The sequence below is a fragment of the Thunnus albacares genome, chromosome 23 (genome assembly GCF_914725855.1).
Source record: "Thunnus albacares chromosome 23, fThuAlb1.1, whole genome shotgun sequence".
Classification (NCBI taxonomy): Eukaryota; Metazoa; Chordata; class Actinopteri; order Scombriformes; family Scombridae; genus Thunnus; species Thunnus albacares.
The window spans coordinates 10,037,363-10,051,668 of NC_058128.1; the positions used below are offsets into that span (position 1 = coordinate 10,037,363).

Below are 14,306 nucleotides of genomic sequence, written 5' to 3' on the forward strand. Positions count from 1 at the left end.
TCATAAAAGGCTATTATAGATGGTAACCCCAGACCCGCGAAAGATCTCACAAGAGTGATCATTTTAACCGACACCATGATCTTTCCCTAACCCTACCCTAAGTGTTTTTTGTCCTTAAACCTAACCAGACCTTAACCACAGCGTCATCACATCACAAAACGCAATTATTTTGTAAAACACGCACAATGAAGAAACAACGCGTACAAATCTCGCGAGAGTTCCGCAAATCTGGGGTAACAATTTAGTCACGACTTAAAGAAGTGTCTTGCGTTTGTTAGTTTTACAACTTATACTACGTGTTGCATGTCAACTGTTGTCGCCACCAAATTGCGAGGAATTTGTGAAATAAGTGAAGCTAAAAGTGAATATTAGTTCCCTGCTAACTGTTAGCTAAGAGTTACAATGTGGTAAAGGTAATTTAACCTGTTGAAAAAAGTAGTGTAAGCAAGAAAAACATGATCTTTTTATACTAACACGATTAGGCATGGGTGCCTTGGCTCCTGGGGTGTGACGCGCTAGCAATGGAAGGTCATATGCTAAAAGCAAAATGGCTCCTAATTTTATTTATTTATGTTTTTTAGGTGATGGTATGTGTCATATTTGACTTCTTCAAGTCAAACTGCCGGGTGACTGGAGCCCCAGAGAAGAAAAGCATCCTTAAGTATCCATCAGAGGTCTGTGCCACTTTGCAAAATGTTCATGGAGGAGCAGTCCTGTCAAGGTGTGGAGATTTCGGGTCTCAGGTGTGTAGATACGATTTTTTTTCAGTTTCAGTTTGTTATTGCAGTTTCAGCAACACTCTGGAAATGTAAGGGAGCAGAACAGCTCACTCCAGCCGTGTGATAAAACCTATTTTTATTATATTATGAGATTCAATTTTTGTTGAGACTGTCAGAGAGGAGTTGTTTAAACTTTATGGTAGTTTTTGAGGATAAAATGTTCTGATTAAATGTTATTAATAGACTATTCTACACACTCGTGTTGTTGTACCTGGTTGGCCTTTGACATTTTCACAGTATGAGGCTGTAGTTGTGTGGGAAGTAACAGCTGTCAGGTTTAAAGTGTGCCTTTGTACAGTTATTGAGAGTGGCAATGGTTGCCATTGGCAGGTTTACCTGTTTGGCAACCAGTTCCATGGTACAGTACCATGGAAGTGCAGTTGCATGATTTTTTAGTCACTAACATGATGGTACATTTTACCAGTATAATGGGGTCATTAAAATCTATATGCAATACCTATAATACAAGCGCATTTCTCAACTTCCCCCTAGCATGGTTTAGTATACGTAATATTACATTATACTATTGGTCTCATCTTTTGAATCAGCTGTAATGCATTAAGGAACCAAACCATACAATATAATGAATTACAAAAAAGAAATAAGAAGTTATGTAAAGATTTGACAGAATGGGGCAACTTCATGTCTGTGTTGCTGAATCTTCTCATGGAACTTCACATGTTTTATGCTTTTTTTTGTCTAACTGTGTTAAGAACTGGGAAAAGATACCAACACATATCTGTATCGTCATGTTAAATCCATTGAAATCATATGTCCATGAATCCATATTTCCAAGTGAATGTCTATGTCCTCCTAATTTTCTTTTTTCTTTCTTTCTTTTATTGTTTCTGCTTTATCTCAAGTTCTGAATCTTGGCTGAAATTGGAGCATTGTGGTTGTGACAGTGATGATGATGATGATTGTGATGGCTTTCAACAAGATGACTAGTTGTGTTTGTTCCTATGACTTCTCATATTTTTGGAGTCATAGATGTCGGGAGCAGGCTAGAGGCAGATTACAGCACATTAGGCTGTAAAAACAAAATATGAATTATTTTTGTTTTTCATCAGTTTCTTGAATGGATGGTGAGCTCTTGAATTTCCTTTTTTGGTGTTGCTTTCTAGTGACTCTGGGCCAGCGATTGTTATTGTTCAACCCAGCCTTGAGAAAAGAGACGCGAGCATGTTGCTCTTGATCAAGGAGGGCATATGGGGCATTTAACGAAACACATGGTTACACTTACATAAAGGGACATTAATTTATGAACTAAATGCATGTAAAACGAATGAGTTATCAGGGATGCAAAATAGTTAAACCGTTTAATTTCTAAATGCATAACAATAACTAAACAACAAAAATATTCACATTATTATGATTATTGAATTAGTCAGCATGTTTATGTTGCATCACAGCCCAAAGCACACACATGAGTCGTAAATTGTGCCTTCTCAAAGCTTGATAACATTTTATGAATGCTGGCCGTATTAAACTTTCATAAATCGATCTAAAAAAAACAGTCTAAAGCAAATATTTGCATGTATCTATCTTATATAGCAGGGACTATGCAGTGACAATATTCTACTACTTCTTACATTTTATTCTCATGATGATACTGTCTTTACATTTTACAGTTCAGAGCATAAATACACACTCTTCACCGCCCATTTAGACTGGCCATATTAGTACTGCTAGATGAAAACACCAGTTAGCTAAATGCAATTTTTTCTCACCTCACCCCATTACCTCAGTCAATATCTAATCGTCCTCTTCCTCCTTCTGATGTTTCTATTGATTCCCCAGACAAGTTTTACCATGCTCGTTAGCATGTGTATTAATGATCTCTCCCTTTCTTTCCCTCTCTTTCACACACACACACACACACACACACACACACACACACACACACACACACACAAGCAACTAGTGTGCAGCTAGGTCAAAGATACTCTGACAGGGATGCATGTGTGAGTGTAAGTGTGTGGGAGGGTTAGCTGTTGAGGGGATTGAAATATCAAGCAGAGACTGATGGGGAGTGAGAGAAATGGATACAGTTGGACTAAGTGCATGGATTTGTAATGTTCTCCCTGATATCTGGAACCTAGATTGTTTAATCCAAATGAGAAAACCTCATCTTTGCCACAAGCAGATTCCCAAAATGTAGTCTCCTTAACACAGACACTGACCTAAGGGAGCGGCAACATCAGGTTGGTTGCACTGCACCACACCATTACACACTGCACTAACTGCTGATGCCATCTGCTGGCCAAAAGCATAAACTACAGACACAGTGTTCACTCTGATCCACCAGATCGAATGCCTTTCTGCAGTTTTTTCAAGCATTCCTAATACTGTGATAATCCCTTCCCTGCCTTCTCTACTTCAATTTAGTTTTCACGCAGACATGCACCATCAGTCTTCCTGCATCGAATTCCTGTGCTTAAAAAGTGTGTAGTGGTTTGAACAAGATGAAACAAACAGATGTCTCCATAAAGATAGGGTGAGAAAGGGAATCTAGCACACTGCTTTGACTTTTACTGGTATATCTGCATGCTTCAAATTTGTGTTAAATTATGACTGCCATTGGCAAATAAACCATCTCTATGATGGCAATATTCAAGGTCTGACATCAAGCGTTTGAAATATCTAGCAAATGAAACACAATTTGCTCCAAGAGTATTATGAAATGATGCCTACTCTCTCTGTAATTCAAGATCTAAATCCCAGTCTCTGCATTTATGAATGAAGGAGCTTTACCACCCTTTGGTATTTTTGCCTCTTTGGAATTTAAATGTATGCAAAGATCAAAGGCATCCTTCAGGAGGCAGAGGTGGTGCAATAAGCAGAAACCCCCAGACTATTCATACAGCAGTCCCTCCACTACTGTAACTCAGTCGCAGCCTTCCTCTAACAGTCAGAGGTGCTACTGCAAACTACCACCAGGGGGCAGGAGTGCTTAGGAGTGTTTTTTTTTTTTACTCCCTTCCTGTCTCCCTTGTGACATTTTCTCTTCAACTGTTTGTCTGTCTGTCTCAGAAACACACACATGCATGCAAACACACACAAAGATGCAAACATACATGGTAGCACATCTGAATATTGATTTCCTCTGGGAAAATACAGATGTTTACACACAATTGTAAATATTAAGAAGAATGCCTGTACAGACATCACATCACAGTTGCTCCTGAGCCTGGGATGACATTGCAGTTTCTCTCTGATCACAAGACCACATTACACTTGTATTTGGCCCCGAAGTGACTTCACAAGGTCACAACCTCTCCATTCCCCTACTACCACTTATAGCTCCATCGCTGCACTGCATGATCAAGGTTCAGCTGCATCGCACATCCCTTCACAGCTACACATCTATGGACTTCCTATTTATACCAGATTGTTAATGGCTACTCTTATTAATTTCACAGGGAGGCAATCAAACAAATCCTTACTCTGGGGGGGTACAGCAGATGTCTGGTATAACCTTCGAAATATTTCAAATGGACCCTTAGTAGGCAGGCCACAACCTTGGTGTTGGGAGGGTGAAATTAAGGGGAGAGAGAGAGAAAGGGAGAAGATTAAGATAGAGAGTAAGAGAATAAGTAAGTTGTATGACAGTTTTGAAAACAGGAAAAGAAAAACGAAAGCGTGTATAAGATGTAGGGACAGAGTGAAATACAGAGAGGGAGGGTGGGCTGATATCAAAGAGGCCTTTGTTCAAGCATCCCCCAGTAGCTGTATGAGGATCAGAGCCAGAGAGCAGTGGACCTTGAGGACCTTGAGAGGGGGAATTGAATGCTTACGGTGCAGAACTCTATCTTCAAGGCTCTCTGCCCTCAACTTTTTCATTTTTTATCATTAATTATTTCTCGCTAATTGCCAGGATTAGAAAAAGAGGGAGAGAGAAAGGGCGCTCTGGGTCTCTGGAGTCTTAGACCAATGTGTGTATGTGGTGTGTGCATATGTAGTATGCCTACACTTCTGGCCTGTGTATAAAGAAAGGAACAAGGGGAAGAAGCACAAATTGAACATTCTTGGTCAGCAAGGTTGTTAGCACTGTGTAGTTGATTGTGCTTGTTGAACCATAGAACTATTTCCATTAAATTTAAGAAGATGGTCATAGCCCAGCAACGTCCTTGTACAATGGTTAACACTAGAGGTGATTGGGTTTTATTTTTTTCCTTGCCTTTTCTGTTCGTATTACAACTTACTGAAAAGACATGATGTTAAAGTTTGTGCTCTCTAGGTGTCCAGCGTTCTTGGAAGTTACATATGACACTGTGTTAAGTTGTCAGGCCTTGTCCTTGTTCCTTGATCATTTTCAGAGATAAAAAGTTAGTATTGCTGACATTTATACAGTCTGATAACATCCGAAATGTGAACGCAAAGCTCTGAATATACCTATTAATCATTGTACAGTCAAACCCCACCTATGGTCCAAAGCTTTCAGTAGTAATCAGAAGGAACATTGTGAACAGTGGTTTGAATTTCCCTCATTGGGATATTTGCAAATAGAAGGGGATGAATCTAATAATTACTCATTTCAAAAAATCGCAATACATTTTCCAGAGTGTGATCTTGTAGATTGTTGTGTTTCTCCTACCTTTGAGACAGCCATTTCCCTTCATTTCAGTAGGATAAATAACTGACAGAGACTTGAAAGTTGCTTGGGCTAATCTATTACAGTGATATCTTGTTTTATTTACATCCAATTTTCCTTATTGGTAAAAGTGCAGAAAAGTTTGATGCTGACTCTTGCCTTCACATGCTGTTTAGAAGCTCTAAAATCTGTGTTAGTTTGTTGATGAACAACACTGCATTTGCAAGATGTTTACCATGAATTTAAATACAGAAGACACAATAATCAAACATAATGAACAGTGTCGTGAGAATTTGCTGCTCGTGATTTGAGCAGAGTCAAACTGTCAATGTAGCAGTGAATGCACAGTTTGAGCTACAGTTTCTCAGTAAATAAATGCTGTAGCTTCTCAAGATCCAAGCCAGGTTCCTGTGTTTTGCTTGCCAACTGCTGAGTAAGGTGAAGGGGGGTTAACCCTGAAATTAGCAACAACGTCAGCCCTGGAGCAGAAATCAAAGTTTCCACTGTGCTTTCTGACCACAGCCTGGGAGCTGAAGCATGAACAGTGTTATTTCATAATCATTGCAAGAGAAAATATTCCACAAAATCAGTAACCTTTGTTTAAAATATATGCTATTAAATAACAATTTTTGATTACAGGTTAGAAAATTATTGTACTCTGTCTGTCTGTAATCAGCTTGACTACAGAATGTTTTATTTTTTGAGCAGGAGGTGAAAACGTGACTTTCAGTTATTTCTATCAATTCATTTTTGAAGCATATTACTAAATATTTTTGAAATTAGTTTCTAAGACTTTTTTTGTTAGTAGGACATTATTATTTGGCAATATTTCTGCTCTTTTGGACAGTGGGTGTTTGTTAATTGATAGTACACCATCCTGCTGACATTGTCTCTATCACAGTCTGTTTGGGTTGACCGTATTTACTCTTTCTTATGGTATATACTCTTCATATAGTACTCTGTGTTATAGACAGGATTCCAGTAGTGCAACCTCTCTTGTCTCTTCCCTTTTTGAGAGAAGGACAGAATATATTTCGCTGAATCATCCTTGGCCTAATGAGTTCTTAATGTTCTTGGACAGGAAGGACATATTTTGGTATATTTTGATGGATTGGTATCTCCTCAGAATGCTGTTGGCCGAAATGGCACACAGATCACACACTCTTTGCCAAGATCTAAAGACAGCAATACTGTCTCCAGAAAATAATTCTTCCCAGCTCCCTATAAAACATTTCAGGAGAGGATTTTCGAACGTCTGTCCAAGTACTGCATGATAAGAGGAGACTGATGACACCTATACACTGACACTGTATGCTAGAGTATCATTACTCTGTGAGAGATACTCTGTGATGGAGGATGGAGCCAAAGACAACTTTCACTCCTTTCCCAAACCACTTATGGAAACCTTGCATGAAATGACGGATTGCACCCATGTATCTTTGATAATCGGCACAACATCCACTGACAGTCCCAGACCCATTACTCTGTCCCTCTGAGGACCCAAACCTTGAGAGACTGGACCAGACTGGGCGTTGTGCCTGTAGCTTTTACTTGCCAGCGGCAGTGTTCACCAATAGTGAAGAAGTTTCCTGGGCTGTGCTGCAAAAGCATTAATCATTTCTTCATACCATATTGCTGTCATGGCATATCACTCTTGCCACCTTTTGAAGTAATAAAATGGAGGACAGAGAGAGTCTACATCATGGCTGCAGCCACATAGTAGCTGCATATTGTGTCGCTCACAATGACATTTTATCTTCAAACAATGAACCGCAGCTTTCCTTTTAAATGTTCAGACCAGACTCTCAGTGCCAGGGGGGCAGTCTTCAGTCATCTGCCAGAGTATGACCCCCAACATGAAGTTTAGCTTGTGTCATCCAGGTCTGTGCAGTACATAAGAAGAAATAGTTTTATCTTCCTTTAAGGTCCTTAATCTACTCATGTAACTCTCAGCCAAAAAGCGAGAAGTGTACCTTTTCAAAATGTCAAACCATTTCAAACCATTTCCTTGTGGCTACGGTGGTGTTGTAGCCACAGGTTCTTCCGGATGACCGAAGTGCCTGTCTTGCTGCCCTGCTGCTCTGTTGAACCACCCTTACCTTAGCTGTCTATTTGGGTACCAAAGCAACTACACAAGTTGCCTAAGTACACTTACCAATCTAACGCCATAACAGGACAAACCTTGTGTGAAATGGAACCTTGTTTTTCATTAATGTATAGCTTGTTCTGAGGGTATCCCCATTTATCATATTTGAGATCAAATCACCCTGCGTATTCTCCACCTTAGAATGGACTAGGCTTTATTTCTCATCAGCTAATAATAAAAGCTCTTGTTGACAGCACAGCACATCCATCTGGCTCCCGACCAAGTCCCATGGCTTGTGTTATTTAAAAAAAAAAAAAAAATCACCTTGTTGTGATGGATGAACTTGCCTTGCTGCTTCTTGTCGTGTTTTACAGTTCATCTGATGCCTTCCTCTTATGTTCAAGCTCAGTGTGGTTGTTAAAAGTGCAGCTCAAGCAGCAGAAATGCTAATGTGTTTTGATTGGTACCCAGTGACTGACACTAATGCCACTCTTTCCAACATTAATGTCACCGTAGTTAATTGGTTAGATTGACTTTGGACACTGACATACATTTGCTTAAAATGCGTACTTACTTTAAGACAGTTAACGTGCTCCCTGTAGCACAAGATAGTTGAGGCACTTCAAGAAATATATTGGGACGAATCTGGCGAACCCTTGTAATTTCTTATTGACTAGTGTAGGAAACTACTGTACCAGCCACAACGGGAGACATACTGAGAAAGAGAAGACAACATTCAGTATTAATATCTGACATTTTTAGGTCAGAACCTATATGTATAGTTTGTTTACTACCACTGTTGGCAGGGCACTGAAGCCCAGCTGTAACATTAACCCCAACCTATGGTCAGAGGAGTTTTGACTTTCGGTTAGCATGTTACCCCTGGCCCTCATCTCTCTCTCTTTATGGCCTCTCTTCAGGCTCTTTTCTGCTTCAGTCCCCCAACAGTGTGCTGACATTTTGGTACTAGAGGTTCTGTCAGAGTGTGAAAGAATCAACTGTCCCCCCTTAGCCCCCTGGGATAGCAGACTGTCTGATTGGTATGTGTGTTTTGTGTATTCTCTGCACCAAACGATATTTTTCAGTCAATACTGCTGCCTGCTGTGTATCATTGGGATTGAAAGCACCTCATAGCCTTTCAGCTTCTCTAAATCCACCCAAGATGATTCTGTAACAGAGTGTCAAAGTTCAAAACATACAATATTCTCACTCAATCCCTCCATAAAACCACTGTGCTGAAACCACTGTCCTGTTCAATCACATCACTTTACAACCATTCATACTCTGTCACTCAGCCTTGTCTATACCTAAATTTATGTGCCAGCCCGCGGACCAAGACCCTGTGGGTATGTAGAACACAGGCAGCTGGCTGTGCTCATACTGTAGCATGAAGTCTTCATTATGTGGTGCCTATATGGAACAAACTGAGTTCAAACTCAAGAGTACCCAGATGGACTACCACAGGGCATGAAGGGACACATTTGTGTGATCTCACAGTGCAGCAGCTAAAGGTGTGTGTGCGGGCACATTTTTTTTTGTTAGATTATCAGAGGGTATTGTGTTTATGTCAGGTATGATAAAATTAATGTGTTTTCGTTTGAGTGTTAGATAGGGAAGAGTATAATGTGTTTGGGCGCATAGGCTGGCCTGCCTGTTGTGCTTAGTGTCAGGATAAAATGTGACTGCGCAGAGTAGGCTGGCATGGCTGGGCATGCCCCTTGCACCCCCACAGGGCTTTTGGAAAGTGCACATCTCACCAAAATGTCACTTTCACTACAGTGAGTCACCCTAAACACAACCAAGTGCTCTTTCTTTCTCCCTCTCCTCTCGTCTCCTCTTTCACTCATTCTCACTTACTCATTTACGCGCACACCTGAATAATCCTCTTGGAGAGGCAAATATAAATGCCAAGAACCGTCAAATGTGTTGTAATTAACTGCTTGCTGTACAGTACAACCAGACTGTGTGCGTGTGTGAACATGTATGCTGATGTATTAGTCACAACTGTTACAGAAAATGTGTCCACTTGAGATGATGATTTTTGTGCAGTTGAGTGGAGTTCAGTAATCTTCTTGTATGTTAATGATGAGAAGAGGCATATATTGCCTCAATTCAACATCTCAAATGCTATATGCGTAGTTATGCAATTATGATAATAAGCATTTTACAAGCTGCAAAAGAGGAGCTAGGGGCCAAATGGGGAGATGAGGGAAAAGTTACTTAGGCCCTGAAAATAATTTGACGGTAGTTATTACAGGCTTATTGCTGTGGATGACATCTATTTCTCTGGCTTCTGACAGCACATCATGCTGACTTTTCTATAATAGCTTTGGTTGTCAGATCAGGACTGGTGAGAATAAATTAGAAATGATTCCTAGAGCGCAGTATTAGGAGCTTTTTTTAAATAGTGGCACTTTTATGAAAAAAAGGCCATGTAATCACTCAGGCTAGACTTTGATTAAGCGGTAAAGTGAGCTGGTGAAAGTGTGGATTTCATGGTGACAGAGCTTATGTGGTTTTGACAGTTCATCCTCCATGTCTTTTCCTAATTCCAACCTTCCTTCATCCTTCCTGTTACGCCGGACCCCTTTCATGTTAGTTCCTATTCTTAATTTCTGTGCTCGTGTCATTTCCCCCTGTCCTCATGCTGATATCACACGTATTGATTTGTACCATCTTTTTCTGCTGTCTTTTTTAATTTAATATTCCAATAGCTATTGTAGGGAAAGGAATCCAGCAACAGAAGAAAAGTTTAAAGTCCGTGTAAAGGAAAATCAGAGATTTCTTTTGAAACACGTTATACATGTTAGAAAATAATTGCTGAAAACATGTGAAAAGACTGTGAACTATGTTGTACTGAATTGTGGAGTTAAACCATTACACTGCCTTTTACCATTTCTGTGTTCAGGATTTTTTGGGCGGGCCTAAAATGGTGCATCCATGATGTGGAGAGGTGACTAGTATGACCCCTCCCCTTACACTACAGAAGAACTAGAGTGCCTTAGCATTGGCTTGGTGTGTAGTCTGTTTTTTGCTGATGGCTGCATGCAATTATTTCATTGTAAGCTTAGCTTTAGTGTCCAGGGGTATGTATGCTGCAGTCACAACAGTAGGTGTAAACTCTCTGGGCAGATAGAAAGGTCTACATTTGACTATGAGATATCCTAGGTTAGAGGAGCAGTGCCTCTCGATAATGGATGTCTGCGCACCCCACGCTCCACCTCTGGTCTTACCAGAGTCATTAGCTGTTGTATCTGCCCCGAGGATGTATCACCTCGGTAGCTCAATGCCACTATTGGGGACGCTGCTCTTAAGCCATGTTCCTGTAAAATTCATGAAGTTGCAGTCCATAATCCTTTTATGAGTGGTGATCTGCAGTCGCAATTCATCCATGTTGTTCACCAGAGACCGTACATTGGTGAGGAAAATGCTGGGAAGGACTAGCTAGTGAGGGGTAAGTCTTAGCTTAGCCCTTAGCCCTTCTCTCTTCCCTCATTTGTTTACGCTCCCTCTTGGCCGGCACAGCCGGGTTGTTACTGGTGAATGGGGCCATTTTTGGTCAACAGTAGTGCTCAAGGAGTTATTTCAAACCCAGCTGAAGCGTCTGTTGACAGGTAGAGTCTGAGTTAAAGCTCTAGTCCACCCAGAGGATATATCTATGTTCCTCTGTTGGTGCAGCACTGCAGCCTGTGTGGCTGCCTGCACTCTGTCCAGTCTCACCTTTGCTGCCGCGGGCTGCGTTGTGGGCGCTACTCCGTCACTGTCGCTACAGCCAGACTCCTGTGGCTGCTACATCCAGCCCCTCACTGGCATTTTTCAGCAAAGAAGTGAGTAACGTTGGCACCAAACTTCATTGAAAACATCAATTTAACATAACGATGAATGGTGCTTGTTAACTAGTCATTTAAGTTGCATTTTTACTGAAGTAAGTCCACATTTACCTACAAAATACGTGCCGAATTAAACAGTGGCTCCTAGCGTTACTTTATTTTTGAAATATCATCCATGTCTTACACCTACAAATAAGGCCAATTTGAAATTATATATTTGTTAAGGGAGTTCGGCATGAGCTTTGTTAGGTTCAGATGCTCAGAGTCTGTTCAGTTTGGGAGCGGCCCCTGTGTTTCAGAGCTCAGAATACGATTTTGAAACCTAATTTTGTGTACTTGGTGATTTTTTTTAATCATTCAAATTTGGCTGGGTGGTTAATAACACATTTTTCTGTGGTATGAAAAACTCAGAACACATATTTATTATTTCTTTACACAGACTTCAATTCTTTACGTGCAGGAGCACACACACACACACACACAGACTTAATGACCTCTGACCTAAAACCATAAGGATGTTATAAGTTTATTAAATTATACATTTTTATTAAATTATAAGTAACACATATTATTGCATTTGATTTACTTGATATCAGTGTTAAGTGTATTATTTAGCTATTGGTCAATTGCTTCTTACTAGATTTAATTGCAGATTAGGAAATTAAGAGTTAATGATTTTATTCTGTATTTTATGTGGTTAATCAATATCACAACATCTAAGTGTTTTCTCACTGGTTCTCATGATATGTCAACATTGACAACAGAATGAGTGAGTATTCAATTTGCAAGTGCAGTCTTCAAATGTTCTATAAGGATAAAATTATTCCCCTTTTTTTAAAGGTCAGTTTTTCTCTCCACACAAAGGAATTAATTAGTAATCAGTGCGGTCCCTCAGAAGTTTTACAACCCTTTGTCTGGGGCTCTTCTTCTGCCTTTTGGCTCACTGACTGCTGCTGCTTTTTCTGTGTTCCTCTCGGCCCTGCAGCTGGGATGGCTTGGCATTTTTTTCATCTCTTCTGAGGGCTAAAGACCCCAAAAAGAGACTCAACTGAAAGCAAAAGACTGCAAAGATGACTAAGCCACAAGCCAAGTATCTTTAGCCATTGCACACTGTTTTCCGTTTGAATAATCTATTATTTTTGTAATCTCTTATTTTTATCACAATTAAACTTTTTAAAAACTTTTCCAAGGACTGTTCTGATTAGTGTAGAGCTCCATGCATCCAACTCTGCAGCCTTCCATTGAATGCACCCAGACTGGAACACCTCCCTGCTATGTGTGTCCACTACGTGGCCTCAGCTAGTCTGAGACTGGGTTCACTCTCCTGAAAAAGTTCTGAACCAGAGCGCTTCACTGAAGCTGCAGCGCTTCTCATCTGGCTGTCACTCTGGCGACCTGGATCGGATCCCCGTGTCTGCTTCGCCTTGCTGGGTGCTTTCCGGGAAGTTTGCCCATCATCAAGCCTTCATCACCACGGAAACAGTAGGAAAACCATCTACCATGCTTCTGTCTCAGAGTTGATGCAAGAGTTATTCAAAAATTACATTTTTATTGGCCGCAGTTAGAGTCTTCGCCCCTCATTGCGTTTTTGTTAATATTCATTCATTCTGTTGGCAATATTAATTTAATTATATATTAACACATATTCATATTAATTTAATCTATAGCCAAGTTGTTGTATCTGTGTTTTCCTTTATATCAGAAGACAGGGGTCCCTGTATTCAGAATTTACAACTTTCAGATATGACTGATTAATTTAATTCTTTTTCCTCCTACCTCAATGGAGGTGGCATCCCCATTAACTTTATGAGTACTTAATATTAATTTCAAGTGTAGTGTTATTCCTACACTATTACAGAAGGTCCTGGTTTATTTGTCTGATGCTTCTTTCCTTCACAAAGTAGTAGTTGTCACGTCCCCTATCATTATAGGTTTGCAATAGTATTCAGAGACATGCTTTCTGTGCTCAGTACAATAACTATGTACCCAAAGGAATGCAGCTCCTCCTGAGTCCTTACATTGCTTTTATATCTCAGATTCCATTTCAACAGTTTAATGCATTCAAACAACAGGTGACTGACTCAAAAGTAGCGAGCCAATTTGGTGGAAATCATCTGACAGAGTGCATTTCAATAAATACCACCTTCAGTTAAGATTTAGCTGTGATCAAGTTAGAAACTTTTAATTAACACACGAGGTAGTGCAGAGGTATGGTGTGCAGCTGTGCTAGCCCAGCTGAAAATAGCAATATGAAGTCTGAGACTGATAAGAAAATATCTATATTCAGGGTCACGTAGGATTAAAGTGCTTTGATGTGATTGAGGTTCAGGAGATATTGACTTCTTAAAGACCAAAGTTCTTCATTTCGTTATTGAAGAGCCGAGACGTGCAATGGCGAGGTGATGCAGCTGTAGCTCGCTGTAACTGTTCCCAGTAGATTTACTGAACTGTGGCATGGTGTGAAGTGTGTTCAAGGGCATATTGGCTGCTGTCAGAGTGCTTAACATTTTCTACCAGGCCTGGTTCAAAGCGCGTGTGTGAAATGATAATCTTTGCTTGAGAGTGATTGATCTCTTGTTTTTAAATTCAAATTGCCCCCCAGTGTTGCCTTTAAGTGTTACTATCTCCTCTTTGCATGTGTTTATCTGTGTTTCTGTGTACAGTAAAAAAGTAGTAAATGTATCACTTATCCAAAGGGTGCAAAAGTTTGTAAGGCTCCCTCCTGTATATCGGTATGCATGTGTCAGCTCTAACTTCATGATTGTGATGCTCATCTGAGTGGATATCTGTGCGTGGGTGCATGTGACCTCCAAGCGTAAATCCCCGTACTTGACTGTGTTTGATCTTTTATCTCCAAAACACAAAGATTGAATAGTACTGTACGTGCGGACTATGAAGAGATTAGCTCAGAGCCCAGAACATATTGATCAAGATTATATTTGGAGTGCAGGCCTGCGAGAACTTGGCAAAGCACATTCATCAGTTATGGGGGGACGCATTTAAATTGTAATTACTCA

General features: G+C 40.2%; 1 long non-coding RNA gene across 9 annotated transcripts in view; it reads left to right on the forward strand.

Moving 5' to 3' along the window:
* Nucleotides 1-240: 240 nt before the first annotated feature.
* LOC122975289 overlaps nt 241-14,306 on the forward strand; it is a 249,720-nt gene continuing 235,654 nt past the window's right edge. For all 9 annotated transcript variants that reach the window (XR_006400614.1, XR_006400612.1, XR_006400611.1 and 6 more), the window contains exons 1-2: nt 241-413; nt 582-743. This is a non-coding gene — a long non-coding RNA (uncharacterized LOC122975289). The remainder of the gene's footprint in view (nt 414-581; nt 744-14,306) is intronic.